The sequence below is a fragment of the Eumetopias jubatus genome, unplaced genomic scaffold (assembly GCF_037043125.1).
Source record: "Eumetopias jubatus isolate StellerSeaLion01/CBP00866 unplaced genomic scaffold, mEumJub1_p1.0 scaffold_8, whole genome shotgun sequence".
Classification (NCBI taxonomy): domain Eukaryota; kingdom Metazoa; phylum Chordata; class Mammalia; order Carnivora; family Otariidae; genus Eumetopias; species Eumetopias jubatus.
In genome coordinates this window covers 103,483,382-103,496,442 of record NW_028274814.1, presented here as the reverse complement: position 1 = coordinate 103,496,442, position 13,061 = coordinate 103,483,382, and the positions used below count along the sequence as shown (strand labels likewise).

The window sequence follows — 13,061 nt, the reverse complement described above, 5'->3', positions numbered from 1 at the left end:
TAATAAATGTGAAATTAAGTAACAAACAGTAAAATCGTAGAAAATCAGTTAAAATGTTATGTGTTCAACTCATCATGGTATGCTAGAAGGTACTAGAGGTTTGGAGTCAACTGAGTTTATTTTATTTATTTTTTAAAGATTTTATTTATTTGAGAGAGAGAGTAAGAGAGAGAGCACAAGCCAGGGGGCAGAGGGAGGGGGAGAAGCCGACTCCCCACTGAGCAGGAGCTCCATCCCAGGACCCTGGGATCATGACCTGAGCCAAAGGCACATGCTTAACCGACTGAGCCACCCAGGTGCCCCTCAACTCTGAGCTTAAAATTCAGTAAGTCTTTGTCTTCTTTGAGCCTTTATTCTTCCACATGAAAAGTGGAGATAATACTACAATACTAATCGTGAGGATTACATGAGATGATACATTTGAATCCATGGCACATAGATGGGGTTAAAAAAATGCTAGTTCTTTCCCCCATTTTAAATAATAAGTAATACATATAAAATTCTATTCTGAAATTTAATATTTTTTATTCTAAAAGTATTTTGATTGAAATATAATTGACATACAATATCCTATTAATTCCAAGTATACATCATAGAGATTCAGTATTCTTATCTACCACCAGAATTACCCCATGATAAGTCTAGTTACCATCTGTCATCATAGAAAGATGTTACAGTATTATTTATCATATTCCCTATGCTGTACATTATGTCCCCATGCCTTACCTGGAAGTTTGTACTTCTTAATCCCCTTCCCCACCCAACCTATCTGCCTTCTGGTTGGTAACCAACAATTGGTTTCCTGTATCTGTTTGTTTTGTTTGTCCATTTGTTTTTCAGGTTCCACACAGAAGTGAAATCATACGGTTATCTGTCTCTCGGTCTCACTTACTTTGCCTACTGTAATCCCTCCAGGTCCGTCCATGTTGTCTCAAATGGCAGGATAAAAGTATTTCTTGGAAACATATTTAAAATGATTAGCACTGTAAAACCTGCTGGGTTTCCTCTAAAGCCTTTGTTCTACTTGCCTCTCTAAAAATTAAAGTAAAAGAAAATTGACCCAATGTAACTTCTACAACTTGAAAGGAATAGAGACAATTTGGAGTTAATCCAGTATAAAATCAGGAAGATACTTAAATCTTGGGCTTCCATGAGCATTAAGAACATGTTCTCTATTTTCTGAGAAGGAAGAGTGAGAGGAAGTAAACAGAGTGTAGCAGAAGAGATTGAAAATATTGGAGGCAGAGAGGTAGAAATCTCTTAACTTTAAGAACTAATGTATATTGAAAGAATTTTAAAAAGAGCAGCAAATTTTTATTTATTTAATTTATTTTTTTAAAGATTTTATTTATTTGAGAGAGAGAATGAGAGAGAGCACGAGAGGGAAGAGGGTCAGAGGGAGAAGCAGACTCCCTGCTGCGCAGGGAGCCCGATGTGGGACTCGATTCCAGGACTCCGGGATCATGAACTGAGCCGAAGGCAGTCTCTTAACCAACTGAGCCACCCAGGCACCCAGAGCAGCAAATTTTTAAAAGAGCATAGATGGTTAAGTCTTCGAGCAATGAAGGTTAGTGGGCAGTTTTGTTTTTCATGCCTGGCTTTCACTTACAGTGTCTTTACTGGGTTTTAAGTCTGTGGCTTTCAAGTATACTCATACTGTTTGGGGAACCTGCATAGCAGTATGAGAATCCTGAGCACCCCAGAGAACAATGACAGGTGGGGTCAGGTTGGACAGGAGGGACTGCCAGAGATGGCTCAGGTCCCAACAGTGAGGTGACTTCTGAGCCATGCTTAGCAGTTTGCAATGAGTTCCAGATAAGTCTTTATTCTTTGGTCTCATGGTAAGGTCAGATATTTTAATATAATAAAATTATCCCTCTTTGTTTTTAACAGAATAGCTTGAGACGCAAGTCTATGGGAAAACAATGACACCTTTCTGTACAAATAAATTATGAAATTTTTCCTTGGGACAATATTCTAACACGCAGATAGAAATGGAAGGGTTCTGAATTTCAGCTTTCGAAGAGATTTAATCATTGAATGAGGAGTGTGGGGTGCAGAAAAACAAAATGAGATTTAGGAGCTGCAAGAGCTTAGCCATGTGAGAAAGTTCAAATGTGGGAAAGGTAAGATCCTCACTGCTTTGCATCATCCTAGGCACAAGACAGAGTTTTAGCAGAAAGATGGGATTACCAGAACAGAACAGAATGTTATTTTACAGTTCATTTTAACTGGCCCAGAGTTAATGAAGCGTCGGAAGTTGCTGTCACTTTGTGGGTATTAGGATAGATTTGAAAATTCTGGGTATTACAGTAAGTTTGATTTGATAAATCTTAATTTCTTAGTAGAGTAGCATTACGGAAAAATGGAACTTTTATGGTATTTGTGGTTCTCTGAGGAAGCATCTTCTATCAGTTTCTGAAGGCGTTTTGGGATGTGTGTGTATGTGAAGTACGCCAGTGATGAAAGTGTCTTCTCAGAATATTTCTATAACTTGATGACTGCCTGCATTATTAGGGGCCAGAGAACAAGTCTACTTTGAATTTCAATGAAATAGCCTTTTTCTCTAACTGCTTATTTACTTCAACCAATCATGAGACGATGCTCAGAGTACTTTGCAATTTCAGAGCAACCAAGCAAGCTTGACTGAAATGGATCAAAATGAAGTAAATGCACCAGGACAATAGTAGATAAATTAGAGGTTCTACTCTGAGTTTTATCAAAACAGTCCTGTATTTGAATTTTTCCAAGGCCATGGGAAATAAGGCACAGTGAAATTAAAACAAAGGAAAATCTTGCAAATGAGATTCGCAAGTTTTTGTTCTTGTAGGAAAAATAGGCATTTGTGAATCTTTCTGAGGTGTATTTGCCCTTTGCCTTGTATGTCTCCACCTAATCAAGTACCTTTAGAAACTGCTGAGATTTTTAATGGCATAGTTACTGTAGAAGTGAGAAATGTCTTCAGTCATTGTCTTACTTTACATTCCTAATTTAAGCTCTAAGCCTAAAGGTGTTAGGCTGTATCAAATTCCGAATATGCAATAAGTAGGAAATTCAATATAATGCCCATTATTGTTTGTAATATTTAAAAACTGCGAATGAGCTTTCACCTTATCTTAAATTTAGAGCTCTGAATTGTATTTTCTTATAGTACAATGAATACTAAGTCTAGATGTGCATACCAAATGAAGTGTTTTTCTTTAATTGGAAAAATGGGAAATGATTTTCTGAGTACAAAGAAGAGGAAGAGAAAGCCTAGGTTCAAACTGGTTATAGACTTGACCCATGAGCAGCACTGGTTTGAACTGTGTGGGTCTATCTACACGTGGATTTTTTTATACAACTGCAAATGTGTTTTCCTTAGGATTTTCTTAACATTTTCTTTTCCCTGGCTTACCTGATTGTAAGAATATATATAGTACATAATACACATACAAAATACGTTAATTGACTGTTGATGTTATTGGTAAGGCTTCCAGTCAACAGAAGGCTATTGGTGGTTAGGTTTCTGGTGAGTCAAAAGCTATAGATTTCGGACTGTGTGGGAGTAGGGGGTTGCCCCTAACCCCCGTGTTGTTCAAAGGTCAGCTGGATACTGAATATTTAAATTGATTTATACTGAACATTTCCTTCTTTTTATGTGAGAGAGGCTTCAATTCTCCTCGGGGTTATATTTTCCCTTTCTCCATCACCAAACCTTCAAATCACCTCTGATTAATTTCTGCCCCAATGTCCCGTAGTTTTAGCACTTTAACAATTAATCACTTCTTCACCTTTTCCCTTCTTGTCCTCATCTGTTAAACGTATGTTTAGAGTTGCCATCACAGCACATGCAGTTTCATATTCAGCTTTTTTATTATTAATTTTCACATTTCGCTACAAGGACTTGATGAAGTCTTTCAAAAATTATCAATAAAACTAAGCAAAAAGGGGGAAGAAAAAGCATGATGTCCATTTACCCCACACTAAGCTGAAGAACTAAAAGGTGATAGGCACTGCTGAGCCACCTCTCACCACCTCTGATTGCATTCCGTTCTCTCTTCCCAAGAGGTACCCTCTGCATGAAATCAAACGTGTTTTATTCCTGTGCATCTCTTTATGATTTTACTTAAGTTTCTTCTTAGGAACATTTTAGATTTAACTCTTCTTTTTTTTTTTTTTTTTTTGCGTTTTTATTCCTAAGAGAACTGCAGCACACATCATAGCAAAAATCTCAACAGTTCTTTAAATTTCATGGATTAGAGTCTAACTTCAAAACCACAGCAGTGTAGTAAGCGCACCGGGCATGATTTGTCTTCCAGGTTACCCAGAGACCTCCCACATGGCATCTTCTAAGGAGTACGGCAGTCACACTCTGTATCCTTGGAAGGACTGTTACTGTTTACGACAGGGACACTTTCAGGCAGCCTCTCGTCCCCGTGCCTTGTGTGGTTGGCATTCTCATTTCATTGGGACTGTGTGAAATGAGGGATGCTAAATCAGAAAAACAAACATAAAACTCTGCCTTCTCACACTGTCACAATCATTTTGAAACCAAATAAATCAGAATCATTATTCTTTAGTGTTCTTAAATGTGCAATCCGTAGGGATTTGTAAAATAAAGGTGTACTTGAAATTGGTTGTCAGCTGAGAATGAGCTATCTTGTTTATTTTTATAGCAAAACAAAATATTCTCTTTTTACATTAGCTGCTTAATTTGATTCATCTAAGAAGTTGATCTTCTTCTCCTTTTAGGAGTTTTGCCCTTAGGGAAATAAAATGCTAAGCATCAGAAGAAAAGAGGCAGATACCACCGTGATGCATCTTAAAACATTTGAGTTAGTTTGTTTCCTACTTTTTTGATCCACTATGTACAGCAAGGGGTTTTCATTTCCCCAGGCCGTAACCCAATGTACGAGAATGATATGGATACAAATATCCATTTCTAAAAGTATTTGAGGTTAATAGTGAGATGCTTTTCTTTCCTTCCTTCTTGGTTCACTTAACAGTATATATAGTTCTCGTGGGATGATGATGATAGATTCCTAGTGTCTGTCTGTTCTACACCAAAAGTGTGACCTCATTGCAATAACCACTGGCAAGATGATAGATTTAGTTAGTATTAGCCATGAGACAAACACGTCATTTAACCTCAATACATGATGGCTAATCATCAAAACCAAACTTCCAGCCATCAAACATGCTGATTGACACTTTTAGAAAAATAGAGATTGGCTATTTTTCCACATCTCAATTAATATCTTTGTCTACAAGGTTGAAAGTGAGTTATTTTCATCTTCAGTACATTTCCTTTAGCTTCAGGTAAAATTCAATCTTGATACATGTTGCTAAATATTTGTTGAGGCAAAATTTAACAAAATTGTCTCTGTTGCTCTAAATCTTCAAGGTCATTTATCTTGGCCATGGCCACACAGAGATTCTCCTAGCCAGTTGCTAGAAGCTGTTTTTGTGAGTAAAATGGTCTCCACTGAAGAGGGTACTAGTTTACAGTAGCAAGCTTTGAGATTCCTTAAAGTTAATTTAAAGGTGATTCATGGATATATACAGGGAAAATACAGTATCTTCATATTGTGTACAAAGTTTTTGTAGTATTGCTGCTCAGAATACAATTCAAGTGTAGGATAAATGAAAAACATGGATTAATAACATTTGGATGGGCAACAATTTTACTTCTGCATTAGGCAGCATAATTAGCATTAACTTTTTGGAAGGATTCCTACTGTTAATAAACTTTTGAAAAGCCACATACTCTTAATAGTAGTGTAGATCTCCTGGTCAAAAAAATGGTTTGGGTTTATTGACCCAACCTCTTTTAAAGATTTATTTTTCATGAGAGAGATAAAGAGGGATGGGGGTGGGGCGGGGGTGGTGGGAGGAGGGGCAAAAGGAGAGAGAGTCTCATGCAAGCTCTGCACTGAGTGTGGAGCCGGACATGCGTCTTGATGCCTGGATCCTGAGATCACAACCTGAGCTGAAACCAAGAGTCAGACACTTAACTGACTGCACCATCCAGGTGCCCCAGCCCAACTCCTTTTAAAGATCTTGGAACTATAGCATGAGGAAAATACACATTTTTATCACTATACTTGATCAAAATATTCAGTAAAATTCTTGTAATTTTAGCACAAATAACTCAGAAATCATTGTGCTTGAGCGGGTAATGGTTTGATAATTTAAATACCATCCTAAAGCAAGCAAGCACAATAGCAAGGATTTTTTTTTCCCCCCTAAATCCTGGATATATTAAAATCAGTCTGTAGCTATGGATTCTGCAAACCAACAAAGCCTGAAATTCCTTTTTGGGCTCCTATTCTCAACACTGAATGGGTTTGCATTCTAATATTCAGAGGCAATTAGATACACCTGTGCTAATAAAAATTGGAATTGCAACTAGTAGTAAGGGAAATGTGTGCCAGAAGATGGAATTTGTTTTGCTGATTTTCTTGTTGTCTGCATGTTAGGGAAAGACATGGCAGTCATTTGCTTTTAGCTTTTAATTGGAAGCCATGCTTTCAAACTGCAGATTGTGTCCTTTTTCAAAGCCATAAAGGGGTTGCTGAAAAATCATCATTCTTCTCTGGTAAACTCTTCTCTTCCTCTGTCTCTCACCTTAGAACAAAGTTAGATACTATTCATTTTTCTTTTTTTATTCTAGGCATATGTTTTAATTCAAGAACTGCTTAACGTTGGGATCATCATAATCTAAGTAATTAATTCATGTAACACATTCTCTCTATTAACATAGTTTCATATACCCTAAATTTTTAGGTGCCTAATAATGTGGCTGAGCAAATTTATTTAGAAATCCGCATTATCCACTGTAACATGCAAGCAGAGAGATTTAGCAGTACACCCCAGTGTCTTCTCAGTAAACTTAAAATCCTCTCCTGGAACAACTGCATATAAGTACAGGGGGAATCTCATTTTAAAGAAGAAAAGAAATCCTGTAGAAGGCCATTACTCTTGTGAAAGGCCATTAACGTCTTGGTTGCTTAGAAAGACCACCATTCTTCTTGACTCTTTACTAAGAGAACGCTACTTTTGTTCGGGTAACACACAGCTATTCGTATACTCAAGAATAGTAGGCCCTTTTTCCAGAACTGGGATGAATGATGACTGGATTAGGTCAGTTGTGTAATTCTTCTCTTTTTGTCAATGATTGGTCTGAGGTTGGGCCTAAAAGCCAGGACTGCTGATACTCTATCAGGGGAAACCATAGAAGATGACAGGGAAATACTGTTTTTCTTCCTGATAAAGAGATAGTACTGAAAGGAAAAAAGACTCCTTTGACCTTTTCTTCCACCATCCCACAGCCTGACTGGACTGTTCCGTATATGATGTTCGAAGCTGTCATAGCTCTCTTTCCAATTATGCAGAGACGGCCAAGGGAAGCTTAGTTACTGGCTTCAGAGTCAAAGTTACTGGCTCGAACTGTAAACTAGCTCTGGAACGGCCCTATACCAAGATCTAATTTTACCTGAGGCCATTAAATGCTAAGTCTCTAATACACACACCCACACCCACACACCCCCCAACACACACCCATATCTGTTGTCTATCATCTGATTTTCTACTATGGTAAGGAAAAATAAACATGTGCAACTACCACAACACTGTCACAAAAGATAAGATAAAACTTCCTTAGAAAATGTCTGTTAGTTACTACACTGTGAGCTGGCATCAGCATATTAGACAGACAAATTGGGAATCAATCTTCCCAAAGCAGAGGGGGCAGTTTTTCTTCCATGACACAGAGGAGCAAAGTAAATTTTATAACACCTTTCATCATCCATGGAAAGAAGGAAGGTACCCATAGCCCAGAGCTACTCACTTGGTGGTTGTTCAAATTCTGCACATAAGTAAACCTTATATTCAGATAATGACTACAGATAGTTATTATTCATAGAAGTGTGACTCCATCTAGCTTACTCTCTATTGGAAGACTATTTTCCTACAGGTGCTCATTGACTAAATGAGGGTGCATCTAGACTTGGGGTTTCTGGAAGTTTATTTGACTCAGATTTTAATTTCCTCTTGTCTGAGAAAGTTCTGTTCATCATTTACAGGGGAGAGTTCCTGAATTTGGATTTTGGAATTTGGAGTTTTAATTTAAAAATTCTTCCCCCAGGTTCACACTTGTTGCTTGGTAAAATTCCTCTTTGGGGAAACTACTGCTTCCTCCTTCTTAATAAAGGTGATTTGAGTGTTACTAATCTTGTCTTCTCTTCTCAAAGCATGGGTGTGAGTCTCAGTCTGGTGAATGAGAGCATTCCATTCCCCCAGGGCATGATGATTGGTCCATAGGTGGGCACATTATTCAAGCCTGTGTAATAGTACTCAGACGTGGACTCTTGTGACAAATGCCAGATCTAGAAAAGGCAACAGAAGGGCAGAAATTTTCCCATCTTCATGATCTATCTCTGCATTTAGAGTAATGTTGGTACAGAGTAGACACTCAACGTATATTTGTTGATTGAATGAAAAAGTCACCTTATGCTGATCTTGCTACACTGGTTGAATGTTAGCCTTGAGTTGCCAGGAAGCCACCATGTGAAGAATGCCTGCCTAAGAGGAAAGTGAAAATTGAAGAAATCTAAGCTAAAGGTTGAAAAGAGAGAAAAACCGAATACTAGTGATATAACTGGAGCTTTAGGACACAGATATGTGGAAGCCAGGGGAGGTGGGTATTTGTTAGTTCTGAGAACCAATAAATTCACTTATCACTTAAATAAGTGAGAGTTGGATTTCACCAGAAGAATATTGATGAATAGATCACCATTTTATTATGTGAAGACTCTTCCAGCTCTGGGCTATTAGAATGGAATGACCAAAACTGTATTACCCTAAGTCACTGACTGGAACGTTTCACTCATAATTTATTAGAGGCTGACTACATAGCAGCCATAAAACCATGTGCAGAGATAGACCACAGCTGTGCACGAGAATTACTCTCAAATTTAAAATATTTTAAATGGCTCAAGGGAGTTGATGTATATGAGGATGCTTCAACTTCAGTGAATGTTCTGGAGAAGCCCTTGATGGGAGTGGTAGTAGGGATATACTTACGTACTGGGATTTTATTTTTTAATAAAGGGTTTGTGAGAGTAGAAGCTAAGAACTCTGTCGTACTGGGAGTAACTTATCCTGGAAGGCAGACATACTCAGCAGTGGCCTTTTCCTTCCTGGAAGGGCTTCTAGAAGGGGTGTTGTTAACAACTTCAGCTCTTGGCCTGAATCTTCCTTTAACCCTTACCGTGGTATCTTTTTTCACACACTTAAGAATTTCATAGTTTTCTGGCTACATACTAGCTGTATAAGTTTGAGTGAGTTAGTCTTTATGATGGGAATAAAGAAAATACCTATCTTATAGGTTTATCTGAGGATTAAGTAAGATTCAGGTAAAGTACTTAATAATTACTGGTATTGTTAATCAATGTAATTATTATTACTATCAGAAGATTCAGAGGTAACCTGTTTCTTGTCTGGTAGCTTTAAGAAGTTCTAGCTTTCTATCAGCCTTGTTTTGATTTGGAGATCCACTTCTAGTATATGGGCTTCAAAATCATCATTTTTAACATTCTAGTCCAATTTCTATAATATAGTTGTATTCTTTTAAACTGCTGTTGGGATCAAAAGTCTCAAACTCCAGGTTTTCTAGGATTGAAGACTTAATCTTTTTGTTGTTACTGATCTATCCAAAGTAGTAAGATCATCCCTATGGTTGGGCTCCTGCTATTAACTGCTACATAACCTGCCTAGATACCTTCAAATTATCAGATACTAGTTTCTACCTCCTCCCTGGAGGTGCTCACTACTTCGAATGTTTTTTTTTTTTTTTTTGTCTTTTGTGTAACTGTGAGGCTTTTGAGTATCTAAGTCTATGTGCTATAAGCATCTATTGTACTGTTATTATCCCCCTCTCCCAACTGTCATTGCTGTATATTCTAGAAGGTTATTTAGCACTCAACAGGCCCTCATTAAATATTGAGTGATCAGTTGCCAGTGTGTAGGTGGTAGCAAAACAATCTACCATGTGTGAAGGGAGTATATGTTTTTATTTTCTCCAATTGCTAGTGAGATGTTAATAACCCTAGTGTCTTTAATAGTGCTTCATAAATTGTTTTACAGCAAAGAGCTGTGAATCATTGATTTCGCTTGCGCTCCTTTTCATTTTACCCTATTTCTCTCAGCAGTATTATTCAATGCAAAAATGTTTAAAAACAATATCGTAAAGTCTAACTATGTGAAAATCATTCCTACCTCATAAATTATACTTCATAAGTCACCAGTTTGCAACTTCCAGTATCTTTTCAACAGCAGTGAACCAAAAGTGCTAGTAAACAGAAGACATGAACTACATACACAAAGATGCCTGATAGCCCTTGACTTTGGAGCACCCTCCCTGGTGTCTTAATGTCTTCTCTATAAAAGCTATACATTGGAAGGTCACAGATGATAAGATAATCACTAAATTTAATTATCCTCACTTTTCCTTACCTCTTAGGACACTTGGAGTCAGAGACAGATTTAACATTTTTAAGTTAAAAAAATCCCTCCTCCTTTGAAACTCTTGATTTTATTCTTTGACTTCCCATACATTGCAAGTTCTGTCACTTTATCCATGTAGCACTCTGAGCAAATGAATACTCTGTCACTTTTATACTGAAATCTTGTTCTAGCCAGTAGACTGTTTAACGGTGATGGAAAGGCATTATCTCAATCTTCTCGGAACTAACAGTAGCCAAGATAAGAGGTGAACATAAACGGTTATGATACAAGATAGAATAATGATAATTGCCTCAGAGGCAAAGGTAGAAAAAAATGGAGAAATTCAGAGCAAGAATAGAAGAATCGGAATGGCCTTATGAAGGCCGTGCAGAATACACACATGTAGAGCTGATGAGGGAATGACACACAGTGTGAACAAAAGGATGGAGGCGAAAAGAAGTCCCAGACTGGAAAAGGGAAAAATATCTTTTACTTAGATTTCTGTCTTTGAATATCTGTTTCTACTACTCAAGTCAGGCACTTAGTCCCCAATCCATTCTGAAATACACACCCAGAGTAATTGTTTTAAGCTCTGCTCAGGTTATTTCCCTGCTCAAAATACTTCAGTGGTCTCCAGTGAAGCCTGGTGTTGAAGCCCATCAATAATTGGGCTCTACTCACTTTTACAGTTTTATCTCAATTTATCTTTGTGAAATACATGCTCTGAACTTTCTAGTTATCATTGCTCCCCTGTTCTCTAGATTTAAAGTTTTAATCTTTTCATTTTCATTTCACCACTAATTTTCATGTTCAAAACAATCACCATGTCCTAAAATATCTATTGTACCCAATACCCTTGAAAGGACCTTCATCTTTTGGAATTGACCACTAATATGTCTCCTGATCTCTACAATCTATTCTCTAGAATCTGTTTTACATAATTGCTGTAAAACATCATTTCTGGTGCAATTAGATACTAGTTTGAGGTTTTCTCCAGAGTTGTTCCTCATAAAAGCTTGTCTTAATGTTGGAAAGGATTAACAAAATTGAAAAATTACTTTCAATTTTTTCCTTCTTTTTTGCCACAGTTCTTTGCAGTTAGATTTTTCTTCCTATAAACGTCACCTCTCATAAAATACTGTACAAAGATACAATGTTCTGCTTAAAAAGTCAAAGCAAGGTTAAAAGTTTATTTATATTTGAGTTTTCAAGTAAAGAGCAAGGTGATACTTTTAAAAGCATGGTTTCTATTTAAAGACATAACAATTTCAGAGTCATTGGTAAAATAAAACAAAACAAAAACCTCATTGCTCATACTGGATTTTGCAGTCATAATCGCTGTCACTCTGTAGAAACAATCTCTAGGAATTGCATTTACTTGCTAAGACTGTTGCCTACTTCATCAGCTGAGTCTTAGAATAACTTTAAAAATGTTCTTGCCATTTTTACCGCATAAGAAACTAAAAAGCAAGATCGCAGTTTACAAGAAAAGCTGTTCAAAGTAAAATTGGACGCTCAGTTTTACTAGCTCAACAAGTATTAAATTGAAATGTGTTAAAACTTAGGGGAGGAAGGTTAATAAGATAATATAGTAAAGATCTCTTTAGTTTTATGAACAAATATTGATATTTTCTGCAGAAGTGTATAGAAAAGGAAAGTTTCAATGAGGAGAGAAGAAAAATTCAAAACCCCTGAAGGAAATCATGTAGAAGGTTCTTGAGGAGCAAGGTTACCAAACAGGAAAAAAGCTTTAGCAAATTGTAAAGATAATGAGGGTGTAGCAATGTGCAAAGCCAATGATAGTGATGAAGGTGTTCACAAAGGCATGTTAATTTTAGGCCTGGAAAAGAGTAAAGAGCACTGATAGTGATCAGTATGAAATCCTTCCCTGCAGTACTTTAAAGTGCCCAGAATGTAACTGAAATGAATTGATCAGTTGTTCCAACACATTTAAAAATGTGGTATGTGTCCATTTTGAAACTGGGTTAAATGGATAACTGATTATTTTACTTTATGTTAGAGTATACAGTATTATGCTTTTATGTAATAAAATTTATTTTAGGTTCCTAAGCTTTACTAGGTGTGATTTTACTCCCCCTACCACATTCTTTTCTCCTTCCCTCCCTTCTTCCTTCTCCATGCTAACTGAATTTGTACTGTTGGCATCCCCCTACCCTCTTGATGGCCCCCTTAACTTTGCTTTCCTTTTCTGAGTTAAAGATACTTAGCACATTTAGAGAGTAGACTTTGGAGAATTAACATTTCATTTAAAGTTGACCATTAAAAGCAACAACTTATGTCACTCCAGAATGATTAACTTGAGACCTCCTGCTTGCCAGTGTCAAGGCTTCATGATCCTGGAGTTTGGAAACTGAGAAAAGGGATGCAATTTTCTGCAATACATCTCTAATTTTAGCATCCTTGCTCCTGGGTAAGGTTCTCAAATTCATTCTTGCTGCATTGATTTTGTTTTAGAATATTTTTAATAGAAACACAAGGAGGATCTAACAAGTATTCTTCTCTTAATTTACCAGCGAAGTTGCATCAATGTGGAAAAAAAATGCCCTCTGCCT

General features: G+C 37.0%; 1 protein-coding gene across 2 annotated transcripts in view; it reads right to left on the bottom strand.

The window, feature by feature from the left end:
• Positions 1-13,061, bottom strand: part of SYT1 (synaptotagmin 1) — a 193,741-nt gene that overhangs the window by 162,708 nt on the left and 17,972 nt on the right. The gene's annotated exons all lie outside the window — the stretch shown is intronic.